Source organism: Alnus glutinosa, chromosome 8 (assembly GCF_958979055.1).
Source record: "Alnus glutinosa chromosome 8, dhAlnGlut1.1, whole genome shotgun sequence".
Taxonomy (NCBI): Eukaryota; Viridiplantae; Streptophyta; class Magnoliopsida; order Fagales; family Betulaceae; genus Alnus; species Alnus glutinosa.
The window spans coordinates 26,302,970-26,326,366 of NC_084893.1; the positions used below are offsets into that span (position 1 = coordinate 26,302,970).

The 23,397-nt window shown below is 37.3% G+C and overlaps 1 pseudogene; it reads left to right on the forward strand.

The window, feature by feature from the left end:
- Positions 1–15,888: 15,888 nt before the first annotated feature.
- On the forward strand, positions 15,889–20,042 carry LOC133875829 (putative multidrug resistance protein; annotated as a pseudogene).
- The last annotated feature ends 3,355 nt before the right edge of the window (positions 20,043–23,397 follow it).

Genomic DNA, 23,397 nt, shown 5'->3' on the forward strand with positions numbered 1-23,397 from the left:
CAAGTATTCACGATTGTATCTTTTTTTTCCAGTTTCAAAGGCAGGATGATTCTCAACTGGTCCATATCTCTTCCTCCGAGAGATTTGAAGATGGAGGAGTGACGTGCTCTGAGGAAGAGACATTTCCCACAAGCCGAGAGTGTCTACAGAGAGAGAGAAAAAAAAAAGAAAAAAAAAAACTAAAAAGAGGCGTTGTTTCCATGTGAATCCTAGCGGTAGAAAATACTACCGTAGATATGCGGTACTTTTTAGTACCGCATGATAGCTGGATCCCATTAAATGAAATGGTGAGGATCCTATAACCCCTAGCTGACCACTTGATGGTTAGAAAAAGTAAAGAAAATAATTGGGGAAACCTCTCGAAGGGGGAGACACCGGCGTCAATTACCTAAATAAATGCAATTTGATGATTAAACCAAACTTGTTTTTATATAGGAACAGAACACAAGCAATTAACGACGTCTTCTATTCTTAATAAAATTCTTGGGATAGACATGCAAGAAATAGTTCAATTAAGTTTACAGATCCATCAACACCCAGGTGAGTTAGTCGGCCAGAAAATCAAAACAAATTGGAAAAAAAACAAAAAATATAACCAGAGCAAATTAACCAGGTAAAATAAGGGAAAATACACTTGATCCAAGAGATTTTGGAAATACTCACTACACTCCCAAGTTCCGAACAATGAGATTTTGGAAAGACAGGCAACATCAAGCAAGCCAAACACAGATTCAAATTCATGTTCTTTTGCTCAGCTATCTCAGTAATTAACAAGAGGCGGAGAAAATAGAAATTAAGTAAAATACACATACACCCAAGAGAGGTGAGATTTTCAACTAAAAAATCTGGAATAATGATTTTTGCACAACACCATGTGCACAACAATTGCACACCAAGACATATTGGAGTGTGAGACTCATGCGGAGGGTTCCGTATGGGTCTCACGCCCCAATGTATCTTGGTGTGTAATTGTTGTGCGCATGGGTGTTGTGCAAGTAACACTCTCCAAAAATCTGTGCCTAAAAGATTTGGGTCATGCAAAGACTCACTGATTTATATATTCGCCTGGAACACAGGATAAAAGAGAGGACAGAGAGTGAGCGAAGGTGGAGGGAATGAAAGTTACAAAGCGAATAGACCCATCATCCCACCTATCCACTGCTTCAACGCAACCACCACCACCACCAAGAGAAAAATGTAACAGGTGTATTCACTGTTATTGATTTCTAGGGTTAGGTTTTACAAAATTGTAATTGAAAAGGAATGAAATGGGAAGAAATTGATGAATGGATGAAAGGATTGGAAGAACAATGGAAGATCTATAAAAATGATGAATTAAAACCATAAAGAAAATCACACTGAAAATAGGCATTCGAGGTGCCTGACCTTCATGAGTGTTTTGAGGTACTCTCCCATTACAGTCTAAAACTGGATACAATCTTCGATGCCTATACAATTTGTTTGGTAATTTAATAAGTGGTTACGGATCTTTTTCTCTCTAGAGGTCTATGAAACCCTAGTGTAGAAAGAAATTTTTTTTCTCATCCTTTGAGATTGAGAAGCAGTTTTATTGTTAGTTGGTTTTGCGGGGCAAATCGTGTATAGTAGGGAAGTTGTTTTCTGGTCGTATTATTGATTAGGATTCTATCAAATCTACCCTTATTTGAGGTTGGAGACCGTTTGGAATGATTGTTTTTTAGGTTCTGGGAGAGAATCTGTTTTTAATAGAGTTTGAAAACTCGTGGGAGAAATCTAGGGTGATGGAAGGAAGGCCTTGGGTTTTTGAAGGCAGTTTATTTTCTGTGGCAGATTACAATAGGGATATACCTCCCACTCAGATGGATTTTGAGAAGGCGGCGTTTTGGACTCGAATGTTAATCTTCCCCTTTCATGCATGAGTGAAGCTATGGGTTTTCAGTTAGGAAATTCGGTGGGGGCATGTGGAAGAAGTTGAAACGGAGGAAGATGGGGGTGGTTGGGTTCGGTATGTAACGACCCGCTTTTTATAAAAAAGCGTAAGTAATTATATCTGATAATTACGTGTCATTAACCTTTCAGAGACGATAAATCTCGCAGCAGAAAATATGAATATTTTTTTTTCTTTTTAAACCAACAGGGACAATTCCCTTTCAATACATATAGAGCTTTGATTGAAATACCTCAACTTACATTAAAATAAATAAAAGGCCTTACAAATAAATACACACCAAAAGCAATAACATAAGAGCCACATGCGGCTTGCGTCCTACATGATAGTAGTCATATTACAAACCATAAAACATAAGATGTCTAGAAGGTGCGTAAAATAAAAACCTAATAGCAACATAAAAGATAGACTGTTCAGCAAGTCTATCACAAAAGGAGACATCAAATAGTCTCATCTATGAAACCATGATCATCATAAAGATCCTGATTATCCTGAGTATCTGTACATGCACAATCATCTATGAGAGGGTGGTTATTACCACAAACCCATAGTTCCATAAGTGAGCTAACTGTCATTCAATAATATCCATGATTTATGCGTTATTTAAGGAATAGATATAACATAATGATATAATGATGCAGTGATAGTTTTCTATACAAAGTTTAACAGTTCAATATAGTCATTGCACTCATCTCGTATAAGGGTCATACCCCCGGTCAGCGTATTTGAGACGTTTGACGACGTGTCTCCTACATTACATTTTATTAGCATGATTTCCGCACTAACAGAGTACATTCCACGTCACTCCACTAGCACTTTGAGAGATAGTAGCAATCAATATGAATTATTGGGTTTTCGGTTCCAGGCACTATTCCCATCCTGAACCTTTGAGAGATGTAGCGTCCAATATTAATAGGTTGATTATTAACAGTATGCAATAATCAGTCACACGCATCCAATAAAAATAAAACATAAACACAAAACTATTGAAATCCAGTACTACCATCAGTAAGTAATTTATACTTACAGTCCTTCGCTTCCACAGGGTTCACAAAAATATCAACTGCAGGGTTATATTCATAAAATATGAAATTAGTAAATAGTGCTAAGAAAATTATCACTTATAATCATCTCTTCTAGTCCTTTATTACATGGAATCATTAATTGTTTGGATATTTTAATAACCACATTTTTATTTGCAACTTTATCATTTTCATACTAACAAAAGAGATTTTATACATTTCTTTTTAGCACTATATTTGGAACCTATAATTTCTTGTATTTGACACTACAATATATAGGTATACATATATATATTCTATGATGTGTACAATACCAATAGATATATACATATAACAACAGAAATTATACATATATATTTTTCATATATTCACATCAAGAGTATACATATGCATATATGACTATATTATTATTTTTTGTGCTTAAGTAAGCAACCCATGGACTTCCCATTTGATTAACTTTTTATATATTTGATAAGTCTTGAAATATTCTATTCAAGACACCTTAATTCACATTTGTTAACCTTAGTCTATATTATAAATATAATGTTTTATTGTGTTTTAGTATTATCTCTTATTTTTAGATCCTAATCAGAAACAAGATCAAAATCATCAAAATTAGGCCTAAAAGATATAAAGGGCGATGAAGATCAACTAAGAACGTACTTAAAAGAATCATCACTGCCAAGGGAAAAATCGGATTTATCTTCATTCAACAAAAGTCGATTGATCTACTTTAATGGTCGATCGATCGACTACTCCGTGTCCTCTTTTGTGCGGTGGAAAATTAAAGCAGTTGTGCGGTAGAAATTTGGCATCTTGATATTTTTTCTAAAAACCGTGCAGTGGAGAGGAAAACCGGTGCTGTGCAGATTAAAATTAGAGTCCAAAAATATCAATTGGAATGAATGATTACATATTGATATTTTTCAATGGAAGAAGGAAAATGTCTTCTTTTTGGGTTTAATTTGTTTTCCTAAGAGGCATCTGTAGCTATAGGTTTAGTTTTAATTCTAGTTTTAGTTTTAGTTTTATGTATTGATGCAATTTTTTCATATAAATTTCAGCAAGCATTTTTATTTGTTTTAATTCTTCTTTTAACTGTTCCAAGTCTTTTTCTTTCTTTTATTTTATTTTATTTTATGTGATGCAATATCCTTTTTAGTATAATTTTCATAAATTTCATGCTTAGATTTCATTTAATCATGTCTAGCTAAAGCCCTTCCTTAGGGTTTTGATCAAAATCTCTTCCAAAACTATGGAGTGTTCTTGACGTTCTTAGAATTTTCTAGATGTGTTTGATGATTGTGAAGGGCTAGAGGATTGTAAAACTCATGCTAAAAGGTTTTACATTCAATATTCCAATCCATTTATTCATGAAAAAGAGTTGAACTTGTCTATGAGTTTTCTTAGATTTCTTGAGTAAAATCAACGTTCTTGAAAGAGAACGATGTCTTTTGCAATGTTTTTAACTTGACATGATATATGTTTATCTATTAGAGTCACCTTATATGGTATGCTAGGGAATACAGGTCGTTTCACACCTTTGGTAGGCTAAAGTGTTTTTAAATTGTAATGTAACTTTTACATGAAATAGATAGGTGTGAAACTAGATACTTTATTATTGTGGCCTAGTTATAGTTTTCACGTATTATGTATGCTTATTATGATGTTTTTGTAGAGTAGTAAAGTAGGGAGCATTAATCACTTCACACATTTGGTAAAGTAAACGTTTTTCAATTATAAATTAATTTTACGTGGAGTTGTTTAATGTAAAACTAGGTACTTTACATTACGTCTTAACTAAAGTATTTTCATGTCGAGGTCGTCGTAATGGTTGACGCTCATTACTCGCTCATATTATGCACATTATGAAGATTCATATAGACGTTAAACATTCCATTGGTTGATGATTGGATGTGATCATTACCCTAAGTTTTCGTTTAAGTTTGTTTTCATTTCCCGCTTTTTTTTATTTTACTCGTTGTAGCTTCAATTCTATAACTTTACTTTTGTGTTTATTCTTAAATTAAGTTAGATGCGTTCCTTTAAATATTTTGTTACGCAAACAACCCTAAATCTCTGTGGTTCGATAACCCTTACTATAATACAATTGATTCGTACTATTGCAAAGTGGTTCAATATATAAATTTAAAATCCACATATCGTGTCGTTGAGACACGTACCAATTTTTGGCACCGTTGCTGGGGATTAACGGTTGTTTACAGGATATTTAGGATTGTATTTAGTTTGATTTAGTACATATTGTAAATTTTGTTTATAAGCTGTTTTCCTTACTGCTTACTTTCTGTTTTTGTTGTTTTAGTGCATAATTTGGAAATTCTAAAAAGTATTTTTAAACATTATTTATATTAAGGAAGTTATTAAATTTATTTGATATAAAAATAAGCCATATGTAGCTTTAATCTATTTTGGTATTTAACTGAAACAGTGCCTACTTTGATATTATAAAATTTCAGTTATTTTGGGTTTCAAAACTCTGTTATATAATTAATGAGCATTTCGCTCACTGAGAATGATGCTGAGTTCTTTAATGTAGTGATATATAGGTTTATTTAATGATATGCAATTGTTTAGGTTTAGGTATATATACAAGTGAGTATTACTAGAATACTTACTGAGTGTGGTTTGTTTGATTATATGGTGTTAATGGTTTGTTTGATTATGTGGTGATGTTTGTTTGTTTGATTATACGGTGATATTGATTACTATGATGTTGTGATTTTGTTATATTAAATGGTATGTGATATAAATGGCCTTGCATATTATACTATCATGAAATATAAAACCGTTAATAAGACCAGGGTTTAAGTCTTGAGGCAATAAGTAAGAACAACGGTGTCAAAAGGAGGGTTAAAGTCTACTGTATCGAAAGGAGAGTTAAAATCCCTAGTATCAATAAAGGAAAAAAGATGGTTAAAGTCAACGGTATTAATAAAGGAAGTGTTAAAAGGACTATGCATATGAATTCATCATACATCATGTTATAGTATTGTCTATTGTTAAATGTATCGATATGTCGTTATATTATGGAACGCAGTTGACTCACTGTTCTGACAGTATGAGATTCTAGTGTTAACCACAATCATATGCAAGTTTATGCAGGTTAGGACGAAGTACAGAGTCACTAGGATTATTATGTTTAAGGATGAGACCTTTTATTATTATTAAGTGCTGCAGTGGCACATTTGGTATTTTTTGATTGTATTTATTGTATTAAAACTAATGGTTCGTATTTTAATATAATGAGGTAATTCAGTCAGCTCTGATGTTATGTTTTCAAAGTTCTTAAAGAAAAATATATTTTCGCTGCCAATTTTTTAACTTTGATGACGTCCTAATGTCACGTGGAAATCGAAATTTTCACTTATGTTCTTTTGTAAAAAGCGGAGCGTTACAGTGTTAGCTAAGAATCACATAGAGGAATATAAAGGAGCTCAAGCTATTTGTTCTACTGGGTGGGATATAGAGTCTATGGGGAATAATTCAGATGGTAGTGGTTGGATTCCTCCTCCAGCGGGTTTCTTAAAAGCCAACTGGGATGTTGCTATTAATACCAAAAATGGCAAATTGGGTTATGGAGGTAGTGTTCGTGATTCTCAGGGGAAGGTGCATGCTGCTTATTATCTCTGTCGATATCTTGGTTGAACCGGTGGTTAGCGAAGGCCTTGTGGCTCTTCATTTAATAGAATTATGTAGAAACTGAGGTTTTCATGCATCTATTTGGAGGGTGACTCTTTACTTGTGGTACAGGCTATCAACCGTACAGGTGTTAATTGGTGCAGATATGGGCACATTGTTGAAGATATTCAAAGTGTTTTGGATGGTTTTAATGATTGGCATTCTTGCCATATAAAAAAACGGGTAAACTCGGCAGCCCATTTATTGGCTCAATTAGGATCTTTGCAGGCTACTCCGTGTCTTTGGATAGACTGTATTTTTGATGTGGTGTTATCAGAGTTTCATCTCTGATTTTGTAGAGCTTTGCTCTGTTTGATTTTCTTGTTTTTCAATGAGATCAATAATATTTCTTCAAAAATAAAAAATAAAAAAAAAAATTGTTCGGTCCTCTATATATAGACCTTGAGTAATGTTTCTTGCACAATTTTTGCACAACTCTAATTATTTTTTTTTTATTTTTATGATAAACTATTTGATTTGTTTTCCTACATCTGGGTCCTAAATATTTAATGGTTGATCTTAAAAAAAAGTTGTTAGATTTATGTAAGAGTTGTGCAAGAAACATTACTCATAAACCTTTACAACTACTAATATGGATCAAACCACCTATACTCTATATATGGAAAACCCATTACACTCAAAAGGCCCACTAAGCTACTAAGGCCAAAGCCTCTTTAACCTAATATAGAAGTTTACAAAAATACAGGAGTAAAAACAAAGAGTAAAAGCAACCGAATAAGTATGAGAGAGATTATATATATATATTAAAAGGAAAAATGAATGTTCAGATAGAGAGAGAGAGAGATGAACAGAGAAGGACAATAATGGGGAGTTTTATTGTGACACTCAGGACTGTCAAAATTGGTGTTGACGACACCTTTTCCCCCAAAATTGGTGGGTATCAGGGAAAAGCTAAACGTGAGACTTTTGTTCGTCTCCGTCTCTTTCCAGCGTGGCATTAGACATTTTCCCCCCAAATTTGAGGGGAAATGATAGGCAAGGGACACTCATCTGTCCCCTGTCCTACATATAATAATAAAATAATATATTATATAAACAAAAAGTGAAAATCAGAAAGAATAAATGAAAAATATATATATATAATATATTATTTTATTATTATATGTAGGACAGGAGACGGATGAGTGTCCCTTGCCTATCATTTCCCAAATTTGAGAGCCACTCGGGTCAGCGAATATTCACAGCGCCATTAGACATTTTCCCCCCACATTTTCTCCCTCTACATTTTCTCTTTCCCTGAAATCTCCTTCCCCATTTCCGGCGATCCCCTAGTAGCGGCGTGCCCACATTTTTCGGCCGATCTGCTCCAATTTTAGGGCCCAGCTTCTCCAGCCAATTTCTAGTAGCGGCGTGCCCCCATTTTCCGGCCGACGGTCTCCATCATCCGGTGCCAGCTTTTTCGGCCGATTTCCAGCAGCGGCGTGCCCTCATTTGCCGGCCGATATCCTCCACTTTCGGGCGGCGACCAAGCTCCCCGATTTCCGACAGAAGTTTGCCCCCATTTTCCAGCCGGTCTCCTCCTTTTTCCGACGGCGACCAAGCTCCACTATTTCTGACAGAACTTTGCCCCCATTTTCCTGCCAATCTCCTCCCTTTTCCGGCGGCGACCGAGCTCCCCGTCTCCACCACTGACCGAGGTCTCCAGTTCCAGCGCCAACTGATCTTAGCCCGTCTCCACTTCCTTGTCAAAGAAGCTCTTTAGAGGTAAAACAACCTCTCCTCTCCATTACTATTTCCTCTTCATTTTTTTTCTTGGGTGTTTTGAGCTTGTTTCCTTCCCCATAAACAAAGGGGGCGCATTCCTGGCATGATATATATGGGGATTTGCTCATGGTTTTTTGAAACTGCCTAATGAGTTGAAAGCCCGGGTTGACAACTCATGCACCATCTGTTTAGTGCATAGAGCTAATCCGAGATTAATCTGATTATATATTGGTTATCATTTAGCTAGGTTAAAAGATTGGTCATATTAATTGGATGCAACAAGTTTTTCATGTATGGGCCTTATTAATTTGTAGCCTTAACAGCAACGATAAGCACTGATCTTATTGTATTTTTGTAATTGATTGGTCAACAAACACTTGTATATAATTCACCATCGTGCAAGTTTATTAGGCAGGTTTATCCAAAAATATGAATGGTTGTGGCAAGGGCAAACCCCAAAGAAAATTGTGGAGGATGATTCACATTCCTTGAAGTTTTCAGGGATTCTCTTCTGGGCATTAAGAGTTCTGCTTGAGAAAATTAGCCATGAAGTTGTAGGCTTTTATTTCTCTAGGACACCTGCTAGTGTGGATTGTAAATTGTATAGTTTTTAAGGTTTATCTTTTCTGTGTCCTATATGCACATACAGAGATTTCGTACTTTAGTATGTGAAAATTTGGAGAAACAAATTATTAGTTACCATTGTCTTATGATATATATATATATATATATACCAACACAGAATTTTATTTTAGTAAGGTAGAATTACAAAATATTAAAGAGTGGAATTTTAAACAAGAAGCTAGGAAGAAGAATTTAACTTTGCCTACATATAATTCTAAATGTACTGATACAGCTATGATATATATATGTTTGATTCACTTGTTGGAACACAAGATTTATACAAGAAAAATAATTTTAACAATTTGGAATAGTAATTAATAGATAAAATTACAGATCATGTAATTAACCTTTCTATACAGATAATGCAAGATTAGGGAGATTATTCCTTTGTCTTTCACTTTACTTTACTTTACTTTACTTAGTACTCTGGTTCCTCCAACAACAAAAAATATCATGATTCCCCCATTTTTTTTTTTAAAGCTTTAATTCATATGCTTTTTTTTTTTTTTTTTGGTAGCTGTCTGATATTAATATTATCTGTGGATGTGGGTGATATTATCTTGTGACGACGACGGATTGCTATAGGAAGACTAGGAATATATGTGGGTGTTTTTGTTTTTGATATATATATATAAAGAGCATAACAGAACTGATTGGGAGGTAGAGTTGTGGAAGCATCTCTTTCTTCCATATTTTGGACCTTAGCTGGAACAATATACTTACTGCTGATTATCGGACTGTGCAGCACTATTTCATGTATTCTCATTTGAATAGAAACAGTTGATTATTTCAATGATTATTCCTTATTTCTTTTGTTTTTTTTCCCCTCCAGTTGTGATGCAGACAGATGGTTTTGACTAGAAGACAAACACCCGTTGACAATCATTCTTCACTGCCTCTAGATGACGTGAAAACGAATTCATGCTTTTACTTTGTTTGAAGGAAACTTTGGTTTACATTTTGTTGATATTGGTGTATACCTTTTTTTGTCCTTGGAAATGTAAGCCTACTTTGTTTGAAGGAAAATGTTGAGAATCTGCTTCTCTTTTTTCTTTTTTTGTCCTTGGAAATGTAAGCCTACTGAAGACTGAATTTGAGCAATTTATGTTAAATGGATTGTATGTGTAAATGTGTTTTTGAGCAATTTCAATTTCTGTTAAATGGCTATTCCAAATCTTTTGAAATCATGCAACTATCCCTTTTATGGGAAAGCTTTAAGTTTCTCCAAAATGTCTCAAAAGTGTAAGACTCAGCCTCAAGAAGCTTCATCCAATAATTCTCAAGTATCACCAAAAACATGAGCTTCCAATTAAACCTTACAGGATTTAAACAAAAATTGTCTAAGAAGAATCCACCATCTACCAAAGCAAAATGACATGATTTATGCAAAATCCACCATCCAACCAAAAGTTTAATGAAATAAGCTGTCATATTACATTCAACCAATCACAAAATAACATTCATCTTCTAAAATAAAAACCAAGTGACCACATTACAATCCAACATACCACAATACAGTACATCCCAACTTGGTACATACCTCTCATTTTCTTTTAGTTTAACATTAAGTAAGTACCTCGAGATCCACCATAGCCACTAAGGCAAAAAACTAAAAGCAAAATGACCACTACTATCATAGCCCGAAACATCGTCCCATTAGTGCGACACAGCTCCCGTCGAAGTTTAACATATTCATCATTATATATTTTTTCAATCAGCTTCTCAAGTTTAACATATTCATCTTTATATTTTTTTTTTCAATTAACTTCTCAAGTTTAACATACTGATCATTACATTTTTTTTCAATTAGCTTCTCAAGTTTAACATATTGATCATTATCTTTTGTTTCAATTAGCTTCTCAAGTCTATAACTATCTGTCTTTCTTCTATCGTCTAGGACTTTTAGGCGTTCCATTATCTTCGTCTCATACATAGTCATTTCATTATTAGCCCATGCAAAAAAATCACAATCACCCGTTCTCTGTATAACAAAGAAAGTAAATTAATATCATCACAATGCCATCACCTACTAGCAATTAAACAAAGCATAACACAATATTAATTTCAAAAATTACCTTATAATTTTCACAGCCATACCATTTTTTGGCGGTATTGGTATCAGTCCAAGAATACCTGACACGTGCAGGCACTCCACAATAACATAACGGACGTGCACTTGACACACTTGACGCACCACTATTTACCGACATTTTGTCATGCCTATGCAAAAGACCCAACTAAAACCTCAGAAAGTATCATTCAACTAACCAACCAATCTAAACATGTCAAACAACCATGGTCAAAAGAATATCAAAATAAAGAATAAAAAAAAACCCCAAATGAATATCAGAATATCACATTAATAATGGCACCAGCAATCATGAATAAATATACAGGATGAAAAAATTCGATCTACTATAACAGAATGGTTGAGTAAAAGCAACAAAAATATTCAAAGGCGCAAAATGAACACTGATTTGAACTTCATTCCATTAGATTCAACAGGGAAACCACAATGCTAGTCATTTCTTGAGAAAAAACATCTTCTCCATCACCAAAAAGAACAAAGATCTCCATTCTCAAATTGACACTACATTAAATCACTACATTTAATCAATACTGAGTATTGGTTTCAAATTTGAATATACGGCCAGAGGGTTACTTTCCTGTCCTTAGGTGGAAACCCTAGATCAATTGGCTTGAAGGACTAACATTGGAGGCTATGAAACATAATAAAGGTTCCACTTCAGTTACAATCTCTGAAAGTGGAAATTTGGCTTGTTAGAAAAGAAAAATTTGAAATTATTAAATAAGCAAATAATAGATAAAATAACCCTCTAAGTTATAATCTTAGTTGTTATTCAAATAACAATAACAAAAACAAAGCCTTACCAACCCCGTGCAGTGGAAAACAGAACAATGATCAGAATCCTTACAGCATATGTTCCTTCATGGATAAAGAGCACAGGAAAAAAAAAATGTATCACACAATCAAAGCTAAGAAGCAAGAGAAGCAAGAGAGCCCAGGAATTGATTCTCCATAAGTAGGAAAAGAGCATCAAATCCAACTGTTTTACTGAGAAACATTTCGTGAGCTAAATTTCGGAGAAAGCAAGCACATGCCATAAAATTGAATGTGAGGAACAACTGTGTATTTGTAACCAAGGGAGTCTTTCCCTCAACAGGAAATTCAATACCCAACCGATAAAAAGAAAAAAATTTCTCACCAACCAAACTAAGGATAAAAAGATAAAATTTTCTCAAAAAATGAAAGGGGGAAAGAGAAAGGGTATACAGCAAATTTACGAGAGAGAGAGAGAGAGAGAGAGAGAGAGAGAGAGAGAGAGAGAGAGAGAGAGAGAGAGAGAGAGAGAGAGAGAGAGAGAGAGAGAGAGAGAGAGAGAGAGAGAGAGAGAGAGAGAGAGAGACCGTAGAGTCGGAGATCTGCCGTGGTCGGAGATCCGCGGTGCTCAGAAGCGGCGCTCGGTCTGCTGGGTCAAAGAGAGAGAGAGAGAGAGGAGCTCGGTCGTGGGCGCCGTTCGTTTGGGTTCGACGGTCTGCTGGGTCGAAGATCCGCGGTGCTCAGAGGCGGCGCTAGGCCTGCTGGGTCAGAGAGAGGAGCTCGGTCGTGGGCGCCGTTCGTTGGGGTCGACGGTCTGCTGGGTCGGAGATCCGCGGTGCTTAGAGGTGGTGCTCGGTCTGCTGGGTCAGAGAGAGGAGCTCGGTCGTGGGCGCCGTTCGTTTGGGGTCGACAGTCGGCTGGGTCGGATTTCCGGTTGGCGGGCCGGTCTGTTGGTTTCGACGGACTCCAAGAGGGAGCGAGCGGCGTCAGCGTTGGCAAGTGGGTTGGATTTCCGGTTGGTGGGGGAGAGCACGGTGGAGAGGGGGAGATTTGGGAAATTTTGAAAATGAGACGTGAGAATGGCGACATCCGCATTTTGAATCTTTTGATTGCTTTTTTTTTTGTTTAAAAAAAAAAACGAAAAAAAAAAATTGACACGTGGAAAAGAGACGGACGAAATACGCATGCCTAGAAGCTCTCGTGGGTATCATATGTTGTTTGGATCCAGCTAACGGAGGTCGACACGGAGTTTCCCACTAGCCAAGACTCAAAAGCTAGAGAGAAAAAAAGGAAAAAAAAAAAAAAAAAAAAGAAAACTAAAAAACAGGCTGGCTGTATAACAAAGTGTTTTATCCGGAGGGATATACGGTACTTCAACAATAAGCGTAGAGAATAATATTTATGCAGTTTTAGGAACTGCATGCAACAAAACATGCAAACAGTGAACCAAGAGATCCTGTACCTTATAAAAATACTGGTTGGAGTTATGGGAACAGATATTCATAGGCTACCAAGATCAACAATATAATCCATACCGGCTATATTTTAAAAAACCCATTAATTAACTCAATTCCCTTTGGGATTGGCATTAGATATAATAAAAAAGACAATTATAACACATACTAACAGCTTGCCGATGTTGAGTACACAAGAAGTTAACTACGCATGTATATATATATATATATATATAGGTGAAAGTTAATTATTATCCCCTCTAAAAGTTGGCCACCTCGATCGGCTAAAAAGATCGACTTGGGAAAATGAGGGCCAAAGGTAGCATTTTCCGATATGCAGATGGCCTGGACATGTTGTTGATGCTGTTGGGGACTTTGGGCAGCATTGGAGATGGGTTGCAGAACCCTCTAATTAATTTCATTCTAAGCGATGTCATTAATGATTACGGAAATGGCAAGAAGAACCCTTTGACAAACGATGTTGTAGACAAGGTAAGCATGTTCAGTTCTCCCATATATATAACCTGTTTTTGGCTATACTAACACAAGAATTTCACCCCTTGAGCCACCCATTGCTGCCACCACTCTTGGGGCCGGGGCTCAGGCACGTCTCACTCCGCATGTATTTAAACAACATGTATTTTCTTTAAAACAAAAGAGGAAAAAAAAAAGAGAGAGAATAAAACAGAAGCTTAATTGCTTCTTGTTCTTGAGAAATGATTATTCCCTCGGTGGTTAGACTCATTGACTTATAAACATAATTATTAGAACATGAAAATAGTGCATACAAGACTAGTACAAATTTTCAACTTCCCCGTGCCTAGCTTCTTTCCATGGCGCGGCGTTTGCCTTTTGGTTCTCAAACAAAATGAAATGTTTAGAAAGTTGTTTCAGAGAAACAATCAATTTTTCTGTCATTTTTTTTTTTTTTTTTTTTTTTTTTTTTTCCCGTGAATAAATGGAACCAGGAAAATCTCTAGTCTCAACTTCACATTGCTCCCACGCCATCTTGTTTAACATTTAAAGGTCCGTTTCGAATTGCAATTTTAAAACGTGCGAATTAAAGAGACGATTTTAAAAAACGCAGTTGAGCGTTCAGTGAAATCGCAATAATTATTCAGAACCATACTTGGACCTTAGTGCCCTATGTTGTATTTTGATACCTATAGGAGAGGGAGCGCGCAAGAGCTACAATGGATTCTCCGATACGCTTATTCGATGTTGTTGATGTCCTTGACTCTCATTCCTTTTGAGGAATCTGCCCAAGGAAAGGCAGTTCCAAAGAAGATAATTCTGTATGACTCCCAATCCTGTGTTGTTCACGTTCTCACTTCTTCTCATTCCAATTTGATTTTTAAAATCGCAATTTAGTCTTTAAAATAATGTGTTTTTAAAAACGTACCTTATTGACTGGGATTAATTTGAAAATGTAAAAAAACTGCGTTTCAAATCGTAATTTTTTTAAAACGCACTCTCAAACAATACATATGCTTAATTATATGGCAACAACATTGCCTCAACAAGGGGCAGGAGAATCAAATGAATGGAGTTTAATGTAATTTGTTAATGCCCTGATAGTCCCTTTACTTGATCGTGGAATTTAGTACTTGATGAAACTTTAATTTGTGAACTTGCTTTTATCATTTCCATTTTGCAGTATGCTCTTAGGCTGCTCTATGCTGCAATTGGAGTTGGAGTTTCCGCTTTTGTGGGTATGTTGCAGTTCTGAAAGTTCAAGTAGATTCGTTTCATGAATCATCTTTGACTTGAAAGAATTGATGGTTAGCACAGAAATTTAAACCTATCTTTTGCATTGCATTGTGGTCGCCAATTGCTCTTGCAGAAGGGCTATGTTGGGCAAGAACTGCAGAGAGACACACTTCTCGGATGAAAATGGAGTACCTGAAAGCTGTCCTCAGACAAGACGTTGGTTTCTTTGACACCCAAATTGCTGGTACTTCGACAACCAACCAAGTTGTGACACTCATCTCCTCGGACGCCAATTCAATCCAAGTTGCTTTGTGTGAGAAGGTTTGATTTCCATAACACCCTTCCCTTGTTAAGGCTTATTACGAAGGAATTAAGCAGACAAATTCTCAAAATCATATTTTAATACTCCATTTTTCGACGTAAAATATTTTTTAGAAAACGTTTTCGGTTTGACTATTATTTTTCGTCGCACCAAACACCAGATGATTCCGTTGAAAATGTTTTCCGCCATTTTGTTTGTTTTTTTTTCTTTTTTCTTTTTTCCACCGACCATCCGTTGTATTAAAAGGGAGTAGAGTTTCATGGAATAAAGCAAGAGAGAATTTATCAATAAGTAGACAATTGTGGTTACCTCCTACCCCAAACAGAGGACTCACAATCGCCGAAACCTGACCGGTATGGGTGTTAATCAACCTGCCATGTCAATCACGTGGAAATATGATAGAAGATCACATGTGGGAAGTTGCTGCACTCCCTTTCGAGCATAGGCTGAGGGAAAAGCGAAAGAAAATTGTTATATAAAACTTCTCTTCATCTTTATGTTGTTTATTGAAATTGGTTTCCTTTCTATCTGCAGAAACCCGACTGCCTTGCTTACATGTCGACTTTCTTCTTCTGCCACATATTTGCCTTCACACTTTCTTGGAGACTTAATTACATTGGCGGCTATACCACTTTCAGTAATGTTCATCGCTCCAGGACTTGTGTTCGGGAATATCATGCTGGGCCTGATAATGAAGATGATTGAATCTTATGGAGTTGCTGGAGGGATTGCAGAGCAAGCAATTTCTTCAATAAGAACTGTATATTCTTATGTGGGGGAGCGTCAGACGCTAGAAAGATTCAGCTGTGCACTTCAGACAACTTTGAGATTGGGAGTAAAACAAGGATTTGTAAAGGGATTGCTGTTTGGGAGCATGGGAATTATATATGTAGGTTGGGGTTTTCAGGCTTGGGTTGAGACCTATTTGGTTACTCAAAAGGCTGAAATGGGTGGCCATGTAATCGCAGCTGGGTTTAATGTAATAATGGGAGGATTGTGAGTTATTTCCTTATAACTGGTCTTATGTTTCTCGCTAATTGCATGCTTAGGCTTCAGCTCCTTGATTTCAATTTAGAATTAATAATTTTCGTTTTGAAATTTCAGGAGTGTTTTGAGGGCGCTCCCTAATCTAACTGGGATTACAGAGGCAACAACTGCTGCCTCCCGGATTTTCGAGATGATTGATCGGGTTCCTTCTATAGACTCTGAAGATAAACAGGGGAAAGCTCTATCATATGTGAGAGGAGAAATTGAATTTAAAGACATATATTTTAGTTATCCATCAAGACCTGAGATGCCGATCTTACAAGACTTCAATCTGAAGGTTCCAGCAGGTAACATAGTAGGTCTTGTTGGGGGCAGTGGTTCAGGCAAGTCCACAATCATTGCACTGCTTGAAAGATTTTACGATCCCATTGAAGGAGATATACTCTTGGATGGCTACAACATAAGAAAACTTCAGCTGAAATGGTTGAGATCCCAACTGGGTCTAGTAAATCAGGAACCTGTTCTATTTGCAACATCCATTAAAGAGAATATACTATTTGGGAAAGAAGGAGCTTCAATTGATGATGTCATAATCGCAGCCAAAGCAGCAAATGCGCATGACTTCATTGTCAAGTTACCATACGGATATGAAACTCAAGTAAGCCAACTTCTACACTTCTAGCTCAGAATATGTTTTCTAGTTTGTTATGCTTGTGTGAAGTTTTTTTTAAGGTATTTCAAGAAATATAAACTTCCAATAGTCATTTTTAAGTATTTATAATCGCCTCTTAAATTTTTTTACGCAATAGCAACTAAGATTTTGCTAGAAATATATCCGTTGTCACTTGTCAGATCAGTCGAGGATGCTCCAGAATGGGGTTTTTTTTTGTAACATTTACTCAATTGCAGATGATACTTGCTTCTATAGGAATGAACTACTTTGGCTTTAATATGATACCTGCCAATATAGGACATGAATTATGAACTTTGCGAAAGTTCATCATTTAAGAAAGAGTCATAACTTCATGTTGCTTTCGGTGAATACTTCATATATAACATGTACAACTATGGCTTCCCCAGGTTGGCCAATTTGGATTCCTATTGTCTGGCGGTCAGAAGCAAAGAATTGCTATAGCCAGAACTCTACTCAGGGACCCAAAAATCCTGCTGCTAGATGAACCCACTAGTGCTCTGGATGTACAGTCTGAAAGGATAGTGCAGAAAGCAATTGATCTGGCGTTCAAAGGGAAGACAACAATCGTCATTGCCCATCGCTTGTCCACGATCAAGACGGCAAACCTGATTGTGGTTCTTCAAGCTGGCAAAGTAGTTGAATCAGGTTCACACAATGACCTTATGCAAATAAATGGTGGACAAGGTGGGGAATATTCCAAGATGGTGCAGTTGCAGCAGGTTGTTATACCAAATGAAGCTTCCAACATTCCCAGTTCTCCAGTAGAGGGAAGAAACCACCACAAAATGAGCATCCCTTCAAGCCCAATCAGCGTGAGATCGAGCACTCGCAGCAGTCCAAATTTCAATTCTTTTAGCCAGGCATTTTCCCTTGGCACACCCTACTCTTATTCCATACAATATGACCCTGACGGTGATAGTGATGGAAAATATGGAAATAATTCTACCAATCCTCCTCCTTCCCAGTGGCGTTTACTAAAAATGAATGCACCTGAGTGGGGAAAAGCTGTGCTTGGATGCTTGGGAGCCTTAGGTTCTGGAGCAGTACAACCCATAAATGCCTACTGCGTGGGATTACTCATATCAATCTATTTCCTCCCTGAATCCGAAATGAAGTCTAAATCCAGAGTCTTGACCCTTGTTTTCTTAGGCATTGGTGCTTTCCACTTTTTCACCAATATCCTCCAACACTACAATTTTGCAGTTATGGGAGAGACGTTGACAAAAAGGGTTCGGGAGAATCTACTCGAGAAACTAATGACCTTTGAGATTGGGTGGTTTGAGCAAGATGAGAACACAAGTGCAGCCATTTGTGCAAGGTTAGCGACTGAAGCCAACATGGTTCGGTCCCTTGTTGAGGACCGGATTTCACTGATGGTCCAAGCAATTTCTGGGGCCACCTTTGCTTACATACTAGGACTAGTCCTCACATGGAGGCTATCCCTTGTAATGATTGCTGTGCAGCCGTTGGTTATTGGGAGCTTTTACTCGAGGCTTGTCTTGACGAAGAGTATGTCTGAGAAAGCCCGGAAAGCACAGAAGGAAGTTAGCCAACTAGCAAGCGAAGCAGTCATTAATCACAAAACTGTAACTGCTTTCTCTTCTCAGAAGAGAATATTGGGGCTCTTTGGGGCAACCTTTAAGCGGTCCTAGGAAGGCAAGTGTTAAACAGTCCTGGGTTTCGGGTTTTGGCTTGTTTAGCTCCCAATTTTTTAACACAGCATCGACAGCTTTGGCTTTGTGGTACGGTGGGAGGCTCCTGTCGCAAGGACTAATAGGACCAAAGCATCTTTTTCAAGCATTTTTTACATTGCTATTCACGGCTTATATTATTGCTGAAGCTGGGAGTATGACAAATGATCTATCTAGAGGAAGCAGTGCCATTCAATCAGTTTTTGCTATCTTTGATCGGAGAAGTGAGATTGATCCAGAAAACACACCGGGATCAGACATTAAAAGAAGAATAAAAGGACGTGTGGAGCTTAAAAATGTTTTCTTTTTATATCCAGCAAGACCTGATCAGATGATCTTTAAGGGCTTGAGCCTTTTGATTGATGCAGGGAGAACAATGGCCCTGGTGGGGCAAAGTGGTTCTGGCAAATCAACCATTATCGGGCTTATTGAGAGGTTTTATGATCCTTTAAAGGGATCCGTCTATATAGATGAACAGGATATTAAGAATTTTAATTTGAGAATGCTAAGATCACATATTGCATTAGTCAGTCAGCAGCCAACTCTTTTTGTCGGAACCATACGCGAAAATATTGTCTATGGGAAAGAGAATGCTACGGAGTCCGAGATAAGAAAAGCTTCAGTTCTTGCCAATGCTCATGAATTTATAAGGTATGGAAACTCTAGGATATAATAAATTAATTTCTTGGCAAGAAAGATAGGAATTAAAAAAAGAAGAAGATTGACTACCTAATCATGTAGCCTTAAGATTGATTTCTATAATGTGTAGCCAAAACAGAAATAAAAAAATCGCCAGGAAACAGAAACCAGTAGCTTGTTAATTTGTTGATAAAATATTCATTTCTTCTTGCAGTGGAATGAAAGATGGGTATGACACATACTGTGGAGAAAGAGGAGCTCAGCTATCAGGTGGTCAAAAACAGAGGATAGCACTAGCCCGTGCAATACTAAAGAACCCTTCAATCCTTCTGTTGGATGAAGCTACCAGCGCACTTGATAGTGTGTCAGAGAGTCTAGTTCAAGAAGCACTTGAGAAGATGATGGTTGGCAGGACATGTGTAGTTGTTGCTCACCGGCTGTCGACAATACAGAAATCCAACTCCATTGCTGTGATCAAGAATGGAAAGGTAGTGGAACAAGGCTCGCATAACGAGCTCATTTCCTTAAGTAGTGGTGGAGAATACTATTCTTTGATAAAGCTACAAGGCGGCAGCTCCCCTAATCGGTGAACTGATGCAGGAGAAGATTGACTTTAGCGTGGATTTATTTTATTCATGTGTGTTTTAGTTTTTCTTTTCAAATAAGGATTGGGTTTTTTCTTTTCCATTAGGATTATGTATTTCTTTTCCTTTTCCTTGTTAAATTAGGAGGTACCTAACCTATATAAAGGCATCTAGTCTTTGTTATTATTTTTTCAATCAAATTTTGAAGTATCAATTAAATTTTAAGTTTTTTAAAGTTATTTCCCTATTTTCTTATTTTTATTTGGGGCAATTAAGGGTAATCTCTTTCCTATTTGTTATTTTCTCTATTCCTAAATTCTCTTTTCTATCTTCAATTCATAGTTTTTGCTACTATCATACGCTATCAGAACAATCTTAGTTCTATCCGGTGTTAGTTGGTATCAGAGCTTAAGCGTCTTTTTGGGATGAATTTTTTATCAGCTTTCTTGGTTGGTGGTTGTGGTCATGGTCGGCGTGGACAGGTTCCAAATGAGGAAGTCCCCTACCATAAACGCGATGTACAAGACGTGACGATTGAAGACTTGCAGAGGCAAGTTGCAGAGTTAACGCGGCATCTAGCGGCGCAAAACTTGGAAAGGGATCTTGAGATAGATGATCGCGATTCAGATTCCAGCTTTGAGAACCCGTATCATAATCCTATTTTGGGTGGGGAAAAGCGTGGTCGGGAATACCGATATGGACACTTAGGCTTCAAAGTTGAGCTTCCAGAATTTTCTGGCACTCTACAAGCCGAAGACTTCATTGATTGGCTACACGAAGTAGAGCTAATCTTTGATTATAAGGAGGTTCCAGGTCGCATGAAGGTGAAGCTTGTCGCCATCAAGCTAAAGAGTCATGCATCCGCTTGGGATACACGCATACGTAATACGTTGTTTCAACGGCTTCATATGCTAAGACAAGGTGCGAAATATGTTGATGATTACATTGAAGAGTTCTACCAATTGGTTGCTCGAAATGACTTGTTAGAGACCGAGGAGCAGTTGGTGGCATGATACTTGGGCGGTTTGCGGCAGTCCTTACAAGATGTCCTTAGTCTCCACTCCCTCTAGATGGTTTCTAAAGCCTACTAGCGTGCCTTGACTTTAAAAAAGCAGCAAACCAGAAGCAATACCAAATCTACACCAAGAAGAGATTAGAATACACGAAGAGTTCGTCCAAAGGAACCTCGTCCTAATCCTCAACCTATGCAAGGCCAGAGTTCCAACCCCAGCATTTGCTATTTCATATGTGGGGAGCCTAGTCATTGAGCGACCAATTGTCAAAAGCCTGCGAGTAGAACGGGTAAGAATCTCTTAATTGAAGATGAAACGGTAGAAGAATTCATCATTGGAGATCCTTTTTTTATGATGGCAATGACAAGGAGATTTTGTACAGAGTTGGGCACGAGACTTTTGTTGTCAAAAAAAGCTTGCTTGCTCCAAAAGATGACTCCAAATAAGAATGGTTAAGAACCAATATTTTTCATACCACCTGCACGATCGCGGAACAGGTTTCCAAGGTTATTATTGATAGTGGTAGTTGCGAGAATGTGATGTCAGAAGATGCAATTAAGAAGCTTCAGTTAAAGATTGATCGCCATCCAAAACCATACAAATTGTCCTGGTTGAAAAAGGGAAGTGAGGTAACATTAGATAAGAGGTGTTTGGTTTCTTTTTCAATTGGAAAGAAATATTTTGATAATGCATGGTGCAATGTAGTGTCTATGGATGCATGTCATTTATTACTAGGTAGGCCTTGGCAGTATGATCGAGGCATTGTCCATGATGGGTGGCAAAATACCTATACTTTGAGCATCAAGGGAAAGAAGAAGGTGGTGTTAGCACCTCAGCGAGAAGGAGTTATTCCTATACCAGTGACTGAGAAGGGCATTAATCTCCTATCAATGTCTTAGTTCCTGGAGGAAATAGAAGAAGAGGGCATTGTGTATGCCTTGATGACATGTGAAAAGGGTTCCAAAGTAGATGATGATGTGTCAGTGGAGTTACAAGAGGTGTTGACTGAGTTTGCTGATTGGATGCCAGAGGAACTACCCCTTGGTTTGCCACCCATGAGAGATATACAGCTCCACATCAAATTTGTGCCAAAGTCAAGCTTGCCGAATCGACCAACTTATCGCCTCAGTTAGAAGGAATCTAAAGAGTTGCAACTCCAAGAGACAGAGTTGCTGAAAAGAGGTTACATTCGAGAGAGCATGAGTCCATGTGTAGTTTTTGCTCTCTTAGTTCCAAAGAATGATGGATCGTGGCGCATGTGTGTTGATAGCAGAGCCATCAATCGAATCACGGTGAAGTATAGATTCTCGATTCCCCATTTAGACGACATGCTAGATCAGTTAGCAGGTTCTAAGTTTTTTTCCAAAATTGACCTTACAAGTGGGTATCACCAGATTGGAATCAAGCTTGAAGATGAGTGGAAAATGGTATTCAAACGCATCATAGGTTGTACAAGTGGATTGTCATGCCTTTTGGGCTATCCAACGCACCTAGCATGTTCATGCGATTCATGCATCAGGTTTTGTGACCTTACATGGGAAAGTTCGTTGTTGTATACTTTGACAATATCCTCATCTATAGCCCCTCACATGAGACACACCTAGAACATCTCAGAGAAGTTTTTGAAACACTACAAAAGGAGTGTTTATATGTCAATCGGAAGAAGTCTTCCTTTCTTACTACCAGTGTTACTTTTCTTGGTTTTGTTGTATCTATTAATGGTATTCATGCAGATAAGTCTAAGGTAACGGCAATTCTAAAGTCCAACACCCAAGAGTATACTTGATGTTCGGACTTTCCACGGATTGGCGTCATTCTACCGACGGTTCATCTGAAATTTTAGTGCATTGATTGCACCAATCACAGAGTGCTTAAAAGTCGAACTTTCTAATGGACTGAAGAAGCCAATACAAGTTTTCAATTGGTGAACTTGAAGATGAGAAGCACCTATTCTCACTCTTCCAAACTTCAAGAAGATTTTCGAAGTCAACAGTGATGCATCTGGTGTTAGTATTGGCGGTGTCCTAAGCCAAGAGGGGCGTCCGATCGTCTTTTTCAGTGAAAAGTTGTCAGGGTCAAAGAAGAACTATTACACCTATGATTTAGAGTTCTACGCCATTGTACAGTCTTTGAAGCACATGCGTCACCACTTGGTGCAAAAGGAGTTCATCATTATCACTGATCATGAGGCCCTCAAGTATATCAATGGCCAGCAGAAGCTCAAATGCAGACATGCCAAATGGGTTACCTACCTTCAGGAATTCACTTTTTCCTTGCGGCACCAATCTAGGACCTTGGATAAAGTTGTTGATGCCTTGAGTAGGCGGGTTGCACTTATTAATACTATGCATACCAAAGTTGTGGGTTTTGACACTTTCTAAGAGTTGTATATGGCAGATCCTTCATTCAGGAAGATATTTGCTGAGGTGTTTATAAGTAAGCGCAGTGATTATGCTATTCTTAA